Source organism: Clupea harengus, chromosome 23, assembly GCF_900700415.2.
Source record: "Clupea harengus chromosome 23, Ch_v2.0.2, whole genome shotgun sequence".
Lineage (NCBI taxonomy): Eukaryota > Metazoa > Chordata > Actinopteri > Clupeiformes > Clupeidae > Clupea > Clupea harengus.
In genome coordinates, this window is record NC_045174.1 from 22,646,490 (window position 1) to 22,661,234 (window position 14,745).

Below are 14,745 nucleotides of genomic sequence, written 5' to 3' on the forward strand. Positions count from 1 at the left end.
CATTCAGTCATTGAGAGATAGACAAACACTCATGCACACACACCCACACACACCAGGGGTTGCTAGACACATACACCCCACACACGTACAATAATTGACCCATCACAGAGAGCAACACAAACACCAGTCATCACAGGTATCACACACATATTCATTCATCACACACACACAAACACACCACATATACACATACCGTGTAATCCACATGTCCACATGTCAAGTGTTGGTACCTATACCAACACCAACCCATACACTTACCATACTTGAGCCAACACAGAGTGCCAATCAAACACACACACAAAGTGTACTACACATTTCACAAGATGCCACTCACACACACACACACACACACACACACACACACAAACACAAGGTGCCACACACACACACACACATCACCAATGAAGGATCCCCCCCTTTAAATTACACACCATACTTAACCTATTGCAGGGTCCCATGAAAACACACACACTGTAGTTCACTCATTCCTATCTGCCCCCCTTACACACCCCATATTTCAGTCATCACAGGGATACACTCACACACACACTTTAGTTTGCCCATCATTATGTCCCCCCCCCCCCCCACCTGCCTCATCAAACACCCCATTCAGAGGTCTGCTGTTGTGTGTAAACACTCACCCCTTACACATGCCCTCCCCCCCCCCACAAACACACACACTCACACCATAGTACACACATCCTTACATTCCCCCCTCACCCCTCATTGTGTGCCCCCCCACCCCCCCACACAGATCTCTTGTTGTGTGTTAACACTCACACTAGTGTCTCCAGCTTGCAGTGGGGACTCTTGAGGAGGTCTGAGAGATGCTGAATTCCTGCATCATGAAGATCACGATTGCCACTCAGGTTCAGCGTCTTCAAACTGCAGGAGGTTGATCTGACAGCTGATGCTAAAGCAGCACAGCTCTTCTCTGTGAGGTCACACCCCTCCAGCCTGGCAGAAACATAATGACACGTGTGATTATTACACTCACATACCTTTACCTATACCAACCCAAACCCACACACTTACCGTACTTCAGCCATCACAGAGTGCCAATCACACACACACACACACACACACACACACACACAAACACAGGCATACACACTCTCACCGGGACTCACTGATCACAGGATGTCATATGCGTACACTCACTGGGTGCCCCATACACACACACACATACACACACACACACACACACACACACACCTTTACGTCATCATCATCATTCACTCAGTCACTGAAAGATACACAAACACCCATTAAAGAGTGCTCCCCCTAACACACACACACACACACACACACACACAGTGTACTACACATTTCACAAGGTGCCACATACACTCTCTTACACACGCGCTCTCACACACACACAGACTCTCACACACAGACTCTCACACACAGACTCTCACACACACCCTCTCACAAACACACACACACACGCTCTCACACACACACTCATACTCACACTCACAAACAAACACACACTCACTCACACACTCACATATACAGACTCTCACACACACACACACACACACACACACACGCTCTCACACCTTCATTCAGTCATTGAGAGATAGACAAACACTCATGCACACACACCAACACACACCAGGGGGTGCTAGACACATACCCCACACACACACACGTACAATAATTGACCCATCACAGAGAGCCACACAAACACCAGTCATCACAGGTATCACACACATATTCATTCATTCATTCATTCATTCATTCCACACACACACACACACACACACACACCACCGTGTAATCCACATGTCAAGTGTTGTTACCAACACCAACCCATACACTTACCATACTTGAGCCAACACATAGTGCCAATCAAACACACACACAGTGTACAACACATTACACACACACACACACACACACGCCCCCCCCACACACACAAACATGTCATCATCATCATTCACTCAGTCACTGAAAGATACACAAACACCCATTAAAGGGTGCTCCCCCTAACACACACACACACACACACACACAGTGTACTACACATTTCACAAGGTGCCACACAAACACACTCACATCACCAATGAAGGACCCCCCCCCCCTTAAATTACACACCATACTTATCCTATTACAGGGTCCCATGAAAACACACACACACAGTCACCCTCACCCATCACTGTGTGCCCCCCCCCCCACCCCACACACAGATCTCTTGTTGTGTGTTAACACTCACACTAGTGTCTCCAGCTTGCAGTGGGGACTCTTGAGGAGGTCTGAGAGATGCTGAATTCCTGCATCATGAAGATCACGATTGTAACTCAGGTTCAGCGTCTTCAAACTGCAGGGGGTTAATCTGACAGCTGATGCTAAAGCAGCACAGCTCTTCTCTGTGAGGGAACACTCCACCAGCCTAGGAGAAACATAATGACACGTGTGATTATTACACTCACATACCTTTACCTATACCAACACCAACCCACACACTTACCGTACTTCAGCCATCACAGAGTGCCAATCACACACACACACACAAACACAGGCATACACACTCTCACCGGGACTCACTGATCACAGGATGTCATATGCGTACACTCACTGGGTGCCCCATACACACACACATACACACACACACACATCTTTACGTCATCATCATCATTCACTCAGTCACTGAAAGATACACAAACACCCATTAAAGGGTGCTCCCCCTAACACACACACACACACACACACACACACACACACACACACAGTGTACTACACATTTCACAAGGTGCCACATACACTCTCTTACACACGCGCTCTCACACACACACACAGACTCTCACACACAGACTCTCACACACAGACTCTCACACACACCCTCTCACAAACACACACACACACACGCTCTCACACACACTCTCACTCACACACACTCATACTCACACTCACAAACAAACACACACTCACTCACACACTCACATATACAGACTCTCACACACACACACACACACACACTCTCACACCTTCATTCAGTCATTGAGAGATAGACAAACACTCATGCACACACACCAACACACACCAGGGGGTGCTAGACACATACCCCACACACACACACACACACACGTACAAAAATTGACCCATCACAGAGAGCCACACAAACACCAGTCATCACAGGTATCACACACATATTCATTCATGCATTCATCACACACACACAAACACACCACATATACACACACTGTGTAATCCACATGTCCACATGTCAAGTGTTGTTACCAACACCAACCCATACACTTACCATATTTGAGCCAACACAGAGTGCCAATCAAAACACAGGCATACACACACTCACCGTGACTCAATCATCACAGGATGTCATATGCGTACACTCACTGGGTGCCCCATACACACACACACACACACACACACACACACACACACACACACACACACACACACCTTTATGTCATCATCTTTCATTCACTCAGTCACTGAAAGATACACAAACACCCATTAAAGGGTGCTCCCCCTAACACACACACGCACGCACGCACACACGCACGCACGCGCACGCACACACACACACACACGTTTCACAAGGTGCCACACACACACAGTGTACTACACATATCACAAGGTGCCCCATACACTCTCTTACACACACACGCACTCTCACACACACACACACACACACACACACACACACACACACACACACACACACACACACACACTCACAGACTCTCACACACAGACTCTCACACAAACGCACACACACACCCTCTCACAAACACACACTCACACAGACACACTCTCTCTCATAAGCATTCTCTCTCACACACACACACTCACTCACACACACTCATACTCACAAACAAACACACACACACTCACTCACACACACACACACACACACACACACACACGCTCTCACACCTTCATTCAGTCATTGAGAGATAGACAAACACTCATGCACACACACCCACACACACCCACACACACCAACACACAACAGGGGGTGCTAGACACATACCCCACACACACACACACACACATACAATAATTGACCCATCACAGAGAGCCACACAAACACCAGTCATCACAGGTATCACACACATATTCATTCATTCATTCATTCATTCATCACACACACACACACAAACACACCACATATACACACACCGTGTAATCCATATGTCCACATGTCAAGTGTTGGTACCTATACCAACACCAACCCATACACTTACCATACTTGAGCCAACACAGAGTGCCAATCAAACACACACACACACACACACACACACACACACACACACACACAATGAACTACACATTTAACAAGGTGCCACACACACACACTTACACACACATCACCGATGAAGGATCCCCCCCTTTAAATTACACACCATACTTATCCTATTACAGGGTCTCATGAAAACACACACACTGTAGTTCACTCATTCCTATCTGCCTCCCTCACACACCCCATATTTCAGTCATCACAGGGATACACTCACACACACACATGTCCCCCCCCCCCCCCCACCTGCCTCATCAAACACCCCATTCAGAGGTCTGTTGTTGTCACCCCTTACACATGCCCCCCCCCCACACACACACACACACACATCCTTACATTCCCCCCTCACCCATCACTGTGTGCCCCCCCCACCCCCCACACAGATCTCTTGTTGTGTGTTAACACTCACTCTAGTGTCTCCAGCTTGCAGTGGGGACTCTTGAGGAGGTCTGAGAGATGCTGAATTCCTGCATCATGAAGAGGATTGCCACTAAGGTCCAGCGTCTTCAAACTGCAGGGGGTTGATCTGACAGCTGATGCTAAAGCAGCACAGCTCTTCTCTGTGAGGGAACAATCCACCAGCCTGGGAGAAACACAATGACACGTGTGATTATTACACTCACATACCTTTACCTATACCAACACCAACCCACACACTTACCGTACTTCAGCCATCACAGAGTGCCAATCACACACACACACAAACACAGGCATACACACGTTCACCATGAGTCACTCATCACAGGGTACACATACTAACACATCAAATGGAGACACACAAACACTTATTAAAGGGAGCTCCTCCTTACACACACACACACACACCTTACTCCAGTGACACAGCACCCCACAGTGACACACAAACACACACACACGCTCTCTCTTTCTCATACACACACACACACACAATCTGACACATACAATACTGGACCCATCACAGATAGCAACACACACACATAGACACAGACAGACACACACTAACCGCTCATCACAGATATCACACACATGCTCTCTAGCTCTCACACACACAAACACACACTGTCAAGTTCTCAGGTGTTTTTTGTCTACTCTCTGGCCCAACTTGAAAACGGCCTGGTGCACTAATCCCAAAGGACGCACGGGACAACTCGTTCCAACTCAGAATTATTTTTTATTTTTTCTCTGTTCGTTTGGTCTGGTTGGCTCATTTAGGTTGAAAACCTTAAAAAGACAAAAAGCACAAGTTATACAAAAAATTCAAATACATTTCAAACAATTTCAGTACCAAGTACCAAGGCTTACAACAGTTGGAATTGCTGCAACAATCCCAACTAATGACAGAGTGACTGTTTAATGACTGCAAATAGTATGCAGCATAGGTGTTTAGGAAAAGCACTTCAAACATCATTGTTCAATTTATAATCAACAAAATATACTCAAACAAAAAGCCAAACTCACTTGCATGCAGCAAGCTGATAAGCATGCTGCCTGTATGCTGTGTGCTGCTTGGTTAGTATCATTACACAAATCAATCAACTTATACAACCATCAATGATTATAACAGCACTTTCCACAGCAAATAATCATCGCAATAAAACCCAATAAGTTACTGTACCAGTGGCTTCTTTGGTTGCACCACGAGTAGATCCTTTTCGTGTGTGTCTCTCTGCTGAAATGTTTGCTGGAGTGTTTACTGAGAGACCTCCTTTCTAGTGATGGGCAAATGAAGCTTTGGTGAAGCATTGAACCATTAGGCACATTGTTTCAAAAATCGGTTCATTACTTGAAGCTTCAGTAACAGTGACCTCTCCTGGTGATGTGCCAAGGCTGCAACTAAATTAGCCCAGCCAGACAGTGGCACGAATCTTTAAAACAATGACAATCTAGAAACCTTTTTATGCTTTGAAGGCGCTACAATTCAGACTCAAAACGAGGCAACTGACTGTTTCGTGCGTGGCGCTGTGAACCACTCAGCTGGTTCAGAAGCAGTTGCTGTTTCGCACGTAATATGTCACGTGATTTTTCCGTACCAAAGCAACCTTCGGAGCAGTGGTTTTATGGTTGGTGTAGTTAAGGTATGAAGCACGTTCCGGCGCTTCAGTGTCAGGCTGCCATCACTACTCCTTTCCTTCTCAGGTGTTCCCACTTAAAATAATGAGCAGGCTGCACTGACCTGCTAGTGGTGCATTGTGGGACTTGCAGTTGTTTAAGCACAGTCAACCGAAATGTTCATTTCACCTCAACACACACTCTCTCTCTTTCGCATGCTCTCACACACATGCTCTCACACACACACACTCACACACAAGCTCTTACACACACACACACACACACACAAACACGCTCTCACACACACACAAACGCTCTCTCTCACACACACACACACTCACAGGCTGTGTTGCGTCCATCATAGCACCCCATACATTTGTGCCCCATACACACACACACACCCCTTCCTCCACATCAAATGGTGTCCCTCACACACTGCATGGCATCATCCTTCACTCATCACAGGGAGCAACTGAGAGAAGTCCCTCTCCAAAGAGTGAGACATAAACACATACACACACACACACACACACACACACACACACACACACACACACACACTGTGTTTCATCTGTCATAGGGTGCCACACACACACGTACAATAATTAACCCATCACAGAGAGCCAAACACTCACACACACACACACACACACACAAACAAACAAACACACATCAAGGGGTGTTACACATAGGGCTGAACGATTTGGGAAAATAATCTAATTCCGATTTTTTACCAAAATATTGCGATTGCGATTTAATATGCGATTTTTTTTTGTATCCTCTTTTTTTCCCAACAAAACGTAATGAATGATTTAAGTTACATGACCAACACAATATTAGATACATTTAGTGTAAAATATTCTTTCCCACATTTTACATTTTTATTGAACTGCTCATTACAGAAACAAGAACAACAAATAGGTGGCTTTGCCACTGTGCATTTAAGTAATTTAAAAAAAGTAATTTTAAGTATAAACACTAGGCATGCACTTTTTAAACACTGTGTGCAAAATTTACCATCTTAAAAAAAAAAAAAAAAAAAAAAACATTTTTTTTTTTTTTTTTTTTTAGACCACGTTTTTTAATCGCGAACGTTGCGGTTAGAAAATCGCGTTCTATCATATCGCGATTAAATCGCAAATGCAATTAATCGTTCAGCCCTAGTTACACACACACCTTACTCCCCTAACTCAACCCCCAACAGTGACACATGAACACACAATCACACACATACAATACTTCACCAATCACAGATAGCCACACACGCACAGAGACACACACTAACCACTCATCACAGATAGCACACACATTGTCACGATGTGGGATGTAGGCTGGTTGGAATGGGGTTGCAGGTAGGAAACACACACGGCGCAGGAGACAGTGGCTTTCTTAAAAAAATAGCTATTTATTTACAACAGGGATCACCCCAAAACAGATACACACAAACTGACCAAAACTAAAGCCAAACAGACAAGGTACAACTCTGTGGTCACCAATCACACAGGTTTGGTCTACATGTATGTACCTTCTCACAGCTCTCTCTCTCACAGCTCTCTCACACAGCTCTCTCTCTCACAGCTCTCTCTCACACAGCTCTCTCTCACACAGCTCTCTCTCACACAGCTCTCTCTCTCTCTCACAGCTCTCTCACACAGCTCTCTCTCACAGCTCTCTCTCACACAGCTCTCTCTCTCTCTCAGCTCTCTCTCTCTCTCAGCTCTCTCTCTCTCTCAGCTCTCTCTCTCTCTCAGCTCTCTCAGCTCTCACACACAGCTCTCTCTCACAGCATGTTCAGTCTGTCTCTCCCTCATTCAGTAATGAGGTGCACCTTAAATAAGGCCGCCCAAGGGCTAAATTGGTCCAATTAGAGTCAATTGGAACCCTCCACAGAGGTGGGGGAACCCAGACCCAACCATTCAGGTAGGGGAGTCCAGTTCTTCTCCCCCTTTGGGCCACAGTGAGAAGGGGGAGGGATTTCACCTTCTCACACACATATTCATTCATTCATTCATTCATTTATTAATTCATCACAGACACAGACACACCCACACCAAGGGGTACTACACACTATACCCTTTACTCTGCATGAAACAGGGACACATAGACACACACACACACACACAATCACAGACTGTGTTGCATCTGATGGAACCGGAAATATTGATATTCTGTTGTTGTAACTAAGTGTAGCCTCATTTTGTATCTCATTCTTGGATGTGTACTCTGTCTGTCTCACTGAGACCTGAACAAATGGCATGTGAACCCCTTCCCCCCTAGATAGCCTCCTTCCTGCTATCACCCTTTGTACCCTGTTATCTACCCTCCTCCTCCCTCCCCAGCTACTAACCTCACTGCTGATAACTTTGCTTCCTTTTTCACAGAGAAAGTGGCAGCCATCGGGCAACAGTTCGACCAACTGTCCCCCTCCCCTAAGGGCGCAACCGTCAATAGCTCATCTTTTCCTTCTTTCATCCCTCTCAGCGAGAGGGAGGTCTCCAAAATCCTAACAGGTAGCCGTCCAACTACATGCCCGCTGGACCCCATCCCATCCAACATCCTTCAAGCCATATCGCCTGCCGTCTTACCGGCAATAACACAGGTGATTAATGCTTCATTTAATTCTGGAACATTTCCTTCTCTTTTCAAAGTGGCTCGGGTAACGCCGCTGCTCAAGAAGCCGTCTCTCGATCCCACTCAGGTGGAAAACTATCGACCGGTCTCACTTCTCACGCTCCTATCTAAAACCATTGAGAGGGCAGCTTCCAAACAGGTCACCGAGTTCCTGTCAAAGAACAGCGGTCACTCCACCGAAACAGCCCTGTTGTCTGTAATGGAGGCCTTAAAAACAGCTAGAGCAGCAGCTCAATCCTCGGCTCTCGTCCTGCTTGACTTATCAGCTGCGTTTGATACAGTCAACCACCGCATCCTTCTGTCCATACTGTCAAGTATGGGCATTTCTGGCAATGCGCACTCCTGGTTTGAATCCTACCTCACTGGGCGCTCGTTCAACGTGTCATGGCAAGGTCAGCTGTCTGTACCTCACCGCCTCACCACTGGGGTGCCCCAAGGCTCGGTGATGGGACCACTTCTCTTTGCCATTTACACCACCTCGTTGGGCCCTATCATCCGCTCGCATGGTTTTTCCTACCACTGTTATGCCGATGATACTCAACTGTTTCTGTCTTTCCCTCCTGAGGACACCACGGTCTCGACGCGGATTTCGGACTGTCTCGCTGATATATCCACATGGATGAAAAATCACCACCTTCAGCTGAACCTGGCCAAAACGGAACTGATGGTCTTCCCAGCCAAACAGGTCATCCACCACAACATCAAGATCAATACTGACTCTTTATCTCTTGCTCCATCCAAAACAGCAAGAAACCTCGGGGTCATTATTGATGACCAACTGACCTTCACGGCCCACATCGCCTCTGTCTCCAGGTCGTGCCGCTTTGCGCTATACAACATCCGCAAAATCAGGCCGTACCTAACCCAGTATGCCACCCAGCTGCTGGTGCAAACCTTGGTGAGCTCCCGCCTTGACTACTGCAACGCCCTCCTAACGGGCCTGCCGGCTTGCGTGGTGAAACCACTACAGATGATCCAGAACGCGGGCGGCGCGTCTGGTGTTCAACCAACCGAAAAGGGCACACGTCACCCCGCTACTCATCGAGCTCCACTGGCTGCCAGTAGCTGCTCGCATTAAGTTCAAGTCACTTATGCTTGCCTACAGAGTGCTTACTGGTTCTGCTCCCACCTACCTAAATGCTCTTGTAAGGGCAAATGTTACACCCAGGACGCTGCGCTCGTCTAGTGAGCGTCGTTTGGCACTGCCGTCCGTGCAAGCACGGCAATCCAGACTATTTTCATTTGTAGTTCCACGTTGGTGGAACGAACTGCCTAGTACTACCAGAGCAGGGGCGTCCCTCTCTACCTTCAAGAAGCTTTTGAAGACCCAACTCTTCAGAGAGCACCTCCCCTCCTAACTGGCACCTGACTAGCGCTTAACTTGCACTTCAGCAGTTACATTCCTGCACTTCTTTTTCCTCTTTTCTAGGTTGTTGTTTTTCTAATTCTCATGTAAAGTAGTATTTATTGTTACACCATGCTTTTTTATTGCTCTTAGCTTGACTGTTCCCTCCCTTGTACGTCGCTTTGGACAAAAGCGTCTGCTAAATGACTAAATGTAAATGTAAATGTAATCACCCCCCTCCCCCCACAGGTGAACCCCTCACCCCACTGTCTCCCCCTTCCTCTCACTTATAGAGTGTGGTCACCCTCTCTTCTATTGTATTCTAAATGACTGAATTGTCTCCACGCCGAAATAAACTCCAGAAACCTGACTATGTCCTCCGGTCCCTTCTTCAACTTTGGCGTGCTCATTTAGATTATATCATAGAATTCCATACATTAGTGCCCCTAACACACACACACACACACACACACACACACACCCCTTCCTCCACATCAAATGGTGTCCCTCACACACTGCATGTCATCATCCTTCACTCATCACAGGAATCCACTGAGACACACCGTAGTTCATCTATCATTATATCACCATAGAGTACAGCGTCCCCTCTAGCTAGCCCATCTGCCTCAGGACAGTAAGTCTGTGTGGTCACTAAAGCAACAGGTACAGATTCTCCTGCTGTACATACCCTTTCAGCCTTATTACTGGAAGCCCTGACAACATAAGGTTTCAACATGTTTATGTGGCACACTCTAGATTGTCTCTTACGATCAGGAGTGCAGACTATATAGTCAGTTTAACAAACCCGAAACTCACTTTATAGGGCCCAGAAAATGTCACTTGCAGTGCCGACCCAGACAAGGAGTAATACAAGCACCGGGTCACCTGCCTGGAAACTTGGAATTTGGTCCTGTCCCATTAAGTGACTTATGAATAAGCAGCAGTACTTTAAAGTCAATTCTGTGACTTACTAGCAGCTTGTGTAAGTATTGTAATACTATGGTCAATTATTTTCGTAAGAACTCTAGCAGCTGCATTTTTCACAAGATGAAGCTGTTTGGCCTTTTTAGGGAGGCCTGTGAAAAGACCATTGCAGTGGTCAACTCTGCTGCAGATAAAGGCATGAATGAGTGTTTCTAAATCATGTTTTGACATGAGGGGACATAATTAGAAGAGGCCGTCTCTCTTCCCAGTCTTTATTCGTGTCGACACAGTATGTGCGCAGCATCGTTTTCAGCGTCTGATGAAAACACTCTAAAGTGCCCTGAGACTCCCCCACTTCTCTCACAACTTGTGCAAACAGTTTCACAGTGAAATTAGAACCCTGATCAGACTGAATGAAACCAAATCAGTCCCCTCACCACTGCTTTTGGGGATGGCTTCAGGATAGCCTTTTGCAGCGCACATAACAACGACAGACAACGAGGACCGAGCTGAAACTGAGCTTTCATCAATGAAGATTCAGACAAGTCAACAATATCCTCAAATTCCTGTGCCTGCACACGCATCACAACGGAGGCAGAAAACACAGAGAAGAACTCCTTCACAGGTCACACACAATCTCTCACACACACACACTTACACATACACACATACACACTCTCTCACACACACACACACTCTCACAAAAACAGACTCTCACACACACTCTCACAAATACACACACTCTCTCTCACACACACACACTCTCTCTCTCTCTCACACACACACACACACTCTCTCTCTCTCTCACACACACACACACTCAGACACTCTCACAAAAACAGACTCTCACACACACACACACACTCACACACAATACTTAACCAATTACAGAGTGCCACACAAACACGCACACACACACACAAACACTCATTAAAGGGAGCTCCCCCTTACACACACACACAAACACACACACACACACACACACACACACACAATCAATCAATCAATCAATCAAAACCCAAACCTTACTCCAGTGACTCAGCACCACACAGTCTAACAAACACACGCTCTCTCTTTCTCATACACACACACACACAAACAATCACACACATACAATACTGGACCCATTATAGATAGCAACACACACACATAGACACAGACAGACAAACACTAACCACTCATCACAGATATCACACACATGCTTTCTAGCTCTCACACACACAAACACACACACTCTCTCTTTCTCATGCTCTCACACACACGCTCTCACACACACGCTCACACACACACGCTCATACACAAGCTCTTACACACACACACACAAACACGCTCTCACACACACACAAACGCTCTCTCACACACACACACACACACACACACACCACACACACACACACACACACACACACACAGACTGTGTTGCGTCCATCATAGCACCCCATACATTTGTGCCCCATACACACACACACACCCCTTCCTCCACATCAAATGGTGTCCCTCACACACTGCATCATCATCCTTCACTCATCACAGGGAGCAACTGAGAGACACAAAAACACTCATTAAAGGGAGCACCTCCTGAAACACACACACACACACTGTGCTATGCACATACCCCTAACTCAGGACCAAACAGAGACACATAAACACATACACAGCATAGTACATCATCCCTCACTCATCACTGTGTGCCCCCCCCCACCACACATCTCTTGTTGTGTGTTAACACTCACTCTAGTGTCTCCAGCTTGCAGTGGGGACTCTTGAGGAGGTCTGAGAGATGCTGAATTCCTGCATCATTAAGATCAGGATTGCCATTCAGGTTCAGCGTCTTCAAACTGCAGGAGGTTGATCTGACAGCTGATGCTAAAGCAGCACAGCTCTTCTCTGTGAGGAGACACTCCTCCAGCCTGGGAAAAACATAATGACACGTGTGATTATTACACTCACATACCTTTACCTATACCAACACCAACCCACACACTTACCGTACTTCAGCCATCACAGAGTGCCAATCACACACACACACACACACACACACACACACACACACACACACACATTCACCATGAGTCACTCATCACAGGGTACACATACTAACACATCAAATGGAGACACACAAACACTCATTAAAGGGAGCTCCTCCTTACACACACACACACACACACACACACACACACACACACACACACACACACACACACACACACACACACACACACACACACACACCTTACTCCAGTGACTCAGCACCCCACAGTGACACACAAACACACACACACGCTCTCTCTTTCTCATACACACACACACACAATCACACACATACAATACTGGACCCATCACAGATAGCAACACACACACATAGACACAGACAGACACACACTAACCGCTCATCACAGATATTACACACATGCTCTCTAGCTCTCACACACACAAACACACACTCTCTCTCTTTCGCAGGCTCTCACACACATGTTCTCACACACACACACACTCTCACACACAAGCTCTTACACACACACACACACACACACAAACACGCTCTCACACACACACACAAACGCTCTCTCACACACACACAAACGCTCTCTCACACACACACACACACACACGCTGTGTTGCGTCCATCATAGCACCCCATACATTTGTGCCCCATACACACACACACACACACACCCCTTCCTCCACATCAAATGGTGTCCCTCACACACTGCATGGCATCATCCTTCACTCATCACAGGGAGCCACTAAGAGGAGTCCCTCTCCAAAGAGTGAGACATAGACATAAACACATACACACACACACACACACACACACTGCGTTTCATCTGTCATAGGGTGCCACACACACACGTACAATAATTAACCCATCACAGAGAGCCAAACACTCACACACAAACAAACACACATCAAGGGGTGTTACACACACCTTACTCCCCTAACTCAACCCCCAACAGTGACACATGAACACACCAACACAATCACACACATACAATATTGACCAATCACAGATAGCCACACACGCTCAGAGACACACACTAACCACTCATCACAGATAGCACACACATTGTCACGATGTGGGATGTAGGCGTGTTGGAATGGGGTTGCAGGTAGGAAACACACAGCGCAGGAGACAGTGGTTTTCTTAAAAAATAACTATTTATTTACAACAGGGATCACCCCAAAACAGATACACACGAACTGACCAAAACTAAAGCCAAACAGACAAGGTACAACTCTGTGGTCACCAATCACACAGGTTTGGTCTACATGTATGTACCTTCTCACAGCTCTCTCTCTCACAGCTCTCTCTCACACAGCTCTCTCTCTCACACAGCTCTCTCTCACAGCTCTCTCTCTCACAGCTCTCTCTCTCACACAGCTCTCTCTCTCACACAGCTCTCTCTCTCACAGCATGTTCAGTCTGTCTCTCCCTCATTCAGTAATGAGGTGCACATTAAATAAGGCCGCCCAAGGGCTAAATTGGTCCAATTAGAGTCAATTGGACCCCTCCACAGAGGTGGGGGAACCCGGATCAAACCATTCAGGT

General features: G+C 46.6%; 1 protein-coding gene across 1 annotated transcript in view; it reads right to left on the bottom strand.

Annotated features, from left to right (window-relative positions):
* The window catches only part of LOC122128711 (NACHT, LRR and PYD domains-containing protein 1 homolog), an 11,415-nt gene extending 6,571 nt beyond the window's left edge, over nt 1–4,844 (bottom strand). Inside the window, exons 1-2 of the mRNA XM_042703345.1 lie at nt 4,677–4,844; nt 2,219–2,395 (exon numbers count right to left, since the gene is read on the bottom strand). The gene's annotated coding sequence lies outside the window, so the exon portion shown is untranslated. The remainder of the gene's footprint in view (nt 1–2,218; nt 2,396–4,676) is intronic.
* Between the last annotated feature and the right edge of the window lie 9,901 nt (nt 4,845–14,745).